Here is a 6,000-nt window from a genome sequence, read left to right as displayed (position 1 = left end):
CTGTATCTATCTACCGGCAGTCATCAAAAGCATGTCTGTCACTATAGCCAATTGAAATGCTAGAAATGGTCAGGTGGACTGGGAGAACCAATGGAATAGTCCCACCGGGCCCTGTGTCTTTCCCTAACACACTTTCACTTCCGCGTTCGAGATGCGACTCGCGAGCGAGTTGAAGAAAACAAAACAAACATCTTTGGATAGATTCTTTGCAACGGGGAAATATAACGCTTCTTTTAATAAACAGGAGCCATACTTAAAATACGGGTTTATCGTAACAGGTCGGTGATTCTTGCGTGCCGAGCCGACGTCCTCTCTGCATAATATGTGGCGACAACAACAACAACAACAACGAGGCAAGTTGGCAGATAAAGTAGCTGCATTCAACGCCAATCTGGAATTGGAGGGCGGCGAGTGGATATGACATGTTTCAAACATTAGCAGGGATTTTGGAGGACTTAACAACAAACAAGAAGGTATGGTGAGTCGTGTTTTCATGCATTCTGATCTGTTCATCACCCGCCGGTGTTCTGCAAAATTCTACTCTTCCTCGAATTCTGCTGCCAGCACTCCTGCGCGCAGAACACCGGCGCCGCGGTGATCTGCAACAGCTGAGAGCTGTTCATGAATGAATGGATGAGTGAGAACTTTGTTTGGCGGATTGCAGAGTGGGTGCAGTGCAGTGCGGCGCAGTGCACACGGTTGTTGGGGGGATGCAGACCAGAGAAAAACGTTTGTCTTTTTTCAATATCAGTATATTAAATTAGCCATTGTTTTTGATCCTGGCCCGCGAAGCAAGGGCTTGGGGAAAATCTGGCCTGCGGCAAAACCTAATTGGCGACCCCTGCCCTAGAGGGAGACAGCGGCCTACATATAAAGGCGGCCAGGATGAGGGACGGTGAACACAGGATCTCCATCCCAGTGAGGTGATGGAATGTCCAAGTCGTGAACCGTGAGATGATGAAATGTCCAAGTCGTGAACCCAGCACAGCATCCCGGCGCTGGTCACAACACAACACAGGTCCAGATGGAAAACATCTCTCCTCTCAAGCTGGAAAGAAACACAAAATCCCAGGAAAAGTATTTTGCAGAAAAATAACCATCCACCGAAAACCCCAGAACATATCATAATAACAACAACAATAGTCATAATAATAATAATAAAATAAGAATAATAATAATAATAAAATAATAATAATAATAAAATAATAATAATAATAATAATAATAATAATAATAATAATAATAATAATAATAATAAAAATAAGAATAATAATAATAAGAAAAGGAATTAAAAAACAACAAAACTGACAGACACAAAAACTTTCTTGGAACTCTAAGGACAACACAACCTCTAATGTGTAATATTAACCACAACTTGCCTCTTGACATTGCAGAATCCGGAGATGAAACAGGGCACGTCCACACCATTCCAAAAAAAAAACCCTGCGGCGATGGGACATCTCAGAGGTAGACAAACCAGAGCTTGACAACCACGAACAACACTATACTAGCTACCCCTCGTCTTCTTGTCGCAGTGGGGGGTTCTGATGCACTGGAACTTCAATGGGCAGCAAAAGATCCCTGTTATACAGGTGTCCCGCCGTGCCAAAAAATCATGCTCCCGAGAGGGCTTTTAGAAAAGCCTGTCTCTACCCACGGACGCGACCTATCACCCCCCACCCACCATCCTATTGTTCGTGGTCCAGCAGTCATGGGCTGGGAAAGCGTCCACAGCCGGCCCGGTCTGCTCCCCGCGTAAGCCAATCACCGGTGGGAATGGAACAGCAGGACACGCCCCATCTCTCCCTCGGAAAACAAAAAGAGAAAATACATCACACACTAATTCCAGCATCAAACGATTCAACATGCCAAATATTTAAGAAATAATGTACCAGAATGTGTCGGCTATGTGTCTGTCAGTTTCTTCAAATTTTTTTTTTTTTTTTTTTTTTTTAGAGCGCCACGCCTAAAGTTGTCACATAAAGGAAAACAGACATCACACACTGGAGTGTAAATGTGTTATCAACAGGATAGAATGAAAAACAAACGGGGCAGGCTACACGGTCTCTGGTGTTGGGAGTGTAAATGTGTTATCAACAGGATAGAATGAAAAACAAACGGGGCAGGCTACATGGTTTCTGGTGTTGGGAGTGTAAATGTGTTATCAACAGGATAGAATGAAAAACAACACAGGCCCTAATCTGAGGCCAGCTATTGCCCTCCTGCATGTCATGAGTCATGAGGGTTCCGCGAGAGACCTGATGGGAATGTTTCTTTAAAGGGGAACTATTTTACTATTTCTTTCACTATTTGGGCACTTTTACACAATTCCTGTGAGTCTATGGAACACCTCTGTAATATATATTTTTTTTATTCATTGTTTTGTATTTCTAATCAAGTCCTCAAAAACAGCATTTTTCTACCTCAAGATCTCGAGCTGTTTTGAGCTGATGTGGACTGGGGTGCAGGTGCTGGTGCCTGAGGAGCCACATTAACATGCAGCAGTGACTATATGACATCACATATAGGCACATTTTCAAACGACTCAGTTCAGTGAGGGTGAATATTGTGAGAGGAGAATTGGAAGAATGCGCCAATATGAGAATTTTGAGACATAGATCATATTAATATAAGTTCACATAGCTAGGAAACAATGCTAAACACTCAAAAAGGCCATTTATAAGATAGTTCCCCTTTAAGAATATAGAATGACAACTATTTAACTAAACAAATAGTCTGTCTAGGGCTTCATGTGTACATCATGTGATCTGGATTATTTTTGCCCATCCCTAGTTTATCCTGTGCTGAAGTCTCCATTCCAATAGAGATAGTGTATATTTTGGTCTTTATTTTGATTATGGTTTCAATCATGGGCCAAGGATTCATTTTTGCTATACATTGAGACAGGTATAATGGGCAGAAAGAAGGGGCTTCACTATGGCAGCAAGTCATATTGTTTATTGTTGAAAAGGATCCCCATTAGCTGTCGCCTAAGTGGCGAGGGGAAGCCACTGTATATATATGTGTATATATATATGCACATGTGTATATATACATATATATATTGGGGGGAGATGGTAGCATCTAAAGGTGCCAGGTCACAATTAACAATGTAGACATCATTACCAACATCAGTTCACATATTTAAGTAGTGCATTCTTAGGTGGTATTTGAAAGACACTTTACTATTCAATTTACTTATGTTCAGTGGGCAGTTATTCCAATGATTGATGGCACGATAAACTTTAAAGATTTTGGACGTGGTAACGTAATCTGCCCATCATCAGCTGACCCAGTAAAACAAGAATGAACCTGGTTGCATCTGACAATTTGTTTGTATAAGAAAACAGGTTGAGACGAAAAGACAGTGTTCCTGAAAAACTAACCTTGCAGCTCTGTGGTGGGCAGTTTGCAATTTCTTTAGTTGACCTTTGGATACAGAGGACTATACTGCTGCACAATAATCTAGGTGACATCCTAGCCTTAATTGATAAAGTATCAGTAATCGAATTACCTATATCTGACCATCACTGTGTATTTAACAGAGACAAAAAAATTGAGGGAAAACCCTGCGGTAAATTAACTAGGAAAATTTGATGGAAGGACGGATGTCATAACCTTGCCCTCTCACTTTCAAACATGCAGAGCGGCAGGGTTTTTGTTATGACGCCAGCTGTAATAGTGTGTTTTGGGACAGGCGAGTGCAAGAGGTACATGCGCGTTCACAAGTAATGTATGCTTGTGGATAATAGAGTGGATATGTATTAATACTCCCAGATGAAGGTAATAGGCTAATGTGTTGGACCCGAAAGGCTGTCCCTCCTAGTTGTGGGCTTTCAGAGGCAGGGCAGAGGGAACAGAGCGAGTGGAGAACAAGACAAACCACTCAAGTTAACGTAAAGCTGCAATACGTAGTTTTGGGATAGAAGTGGGTGTGTGATAGTATCACCTGAGCTTTACAAAACTGTCATGGGAGATGACCACAGCTAAAACGGTGCCGGGTCAGAGAGATCAAAATGTGCATGGTTTGCCTATGTTTAAAACTCAAGTCCGCCTTCCCTCCATCCTGTATGACGCAAGACATCGGCAATGTATAGTTTTCTCTGATTACAGTCCCAGATGCCCCCCTGGAAAATGCATAGCGCCCGCTTATTTTGCCCCTGGACAACTTTTTACCGTAAGCACGCTATGTGTTGCTCCTGAGTCAACAATGAATGTCACCGGTGCATTTGAAATATACAAAGTCATAACTGGCATCTTTAAGTAAGCTGTATTCTCAAACTTTAAATATGTTTCTACAGCTAAAACAGGCCCTCTACTTTCAATATGCGAAATGGCTTCCGCTATCAGTGTGTGCATTCCTTCATTTTGTTTTTCATTGCACATTGCATGTGTGCGAAGTCGGTTGAGAGTGTGTGTGTAGTGTGTGTTTATACTCTGCCTGCGGTCGCTGCTCTGCCCGGCCCTCCTCGCCTCGACACCCATCCGCCGTGATCCCCCTCCCAGTCAATGCGATGGCTCCACTCCATGTTCCTCTCTCCCTCTCTCTCCCGTTCCACCTCGTCCTCCTTTACGGCGCTGTTGTTGAACCTCAGCGCGCCACTGCTCCTTTTTCCTCTCCAATTGATCCCTTTGATCGCAATCTCGGAACCAATGATCGTTTTCGCCACAAATGAAGCACGCCGCTGGGCGTTGACGCTGTCCCTGTTTTTTATAGGCATTTCCCCTCTGATGTCCTCTCGGAACGGTCTGGCCAGCTCCGTCCTCCCTCAAAAGTTGTGTGACAGCTCTCACCAAAGTCAACACCAACGAGGAAGGGTCCCCTGATGTGGACCTCGCCCCCATTATGACTTTTGACGTAGCCCGTGTATTTCGTTCCACGGACAGCTGGAGCTCCCTCAGCTGTTTGGAAATGTGGAAAAGGTCATCCGTTGTTGTCAATCCAGCCTTTGGCGTGTTCGGCTTAGGTGGCGTCGGAGGCTGCCACGGCACTGGCGGAGGGGGAGGTAGCTCTCCAGGGCAGGAGGAATCAAAGTGTGGCAGGAGAGGCGCCGGTAGTCCAGGTGGTTGCCACAGGGGAGGCTCAGTCGCCGGTAGTCCAGGTGATTGACGCAGGGGAGATCCAGTAGCCGCCGCCGGTAGTCCAGGTGGTTGACGTAGGGGAGGCCTCACACACGGAAAGGCATCGAGGCCAGGGTCCAGACAAAGCAGCGACACCACCGCCGTGGGGGAAGAAACAGACAGCAAAATGTTATCCTCTACATCGTCTGCAGGCAAAAGCTTCATCGCTCTTCTTCCCTCTCTCCTCTCTGCCTCCCTCTTCCATAGACCTAAACAAGCCTCTTGCTTCTCTAAATCCTCCACAACTTCTATTTTAACACGCTTCTTTTTCCTCAACCGACTCCTCACTTCCCTCAATGCTTCCTCCAACTCTTTTAACTTAGTCAATGAGAAAGAACCCCCTATCGGAAAATTGTTTTCCTTTACCCACTTGTCGACGTATGCTACAGAATCTAAACCATAAGTGCTTCTCATATACTTCACTCTTCCACTTTCCTCACCCTGTGGCCCCGCCAACTTGCTCCTGCTTCTTCCCATAGCGCAAATAAAATAAAGATAACAAATATAACAAAAACAAACCAAACAAAACAAACCCAAACAGAAAATAAAATAAAAAAATAAAAACCCACAATAAAATATGTGGCAGACAAATCGTTTCCTCTGAACACTTTCGAGAAAAAAGCTCTGTGGAGTAGCGTACTAACACACGCCTGTTATTTCGGATACAATGCCCCTATCCTATTTCTTTTCAGAAAAACTGCAGTATGACCAGATAGGGTAGTGGAAAACTAATCACGTACTAACACATAAGCCCCTGTCCCCCTATCTTTTGGCATCCCACGCACGGTCCAACTTCCCGCCTCTCTGTTAGGAAACCCACAGAATCTAAACCTTCTCATATACTTCCAGAATCAGTGCCTAAAAGTATTTGCATGAACTT

This window comes from Notolepis coatsorum (assembly GCF_963971535.1).
Source record: "Notolepis coatsorum genome assembly, chromosome: 6".
In the NCBI taxonomy this organism is placed as follows: Eukaryota; Metazoa; Chordata; class Actinopteri; order Aulopiformes; family Paralepididae; genus Notolepis; species Notolepis coatsorum.
This window is presented reverse-complemented; position numbering follows the sequence as displayed.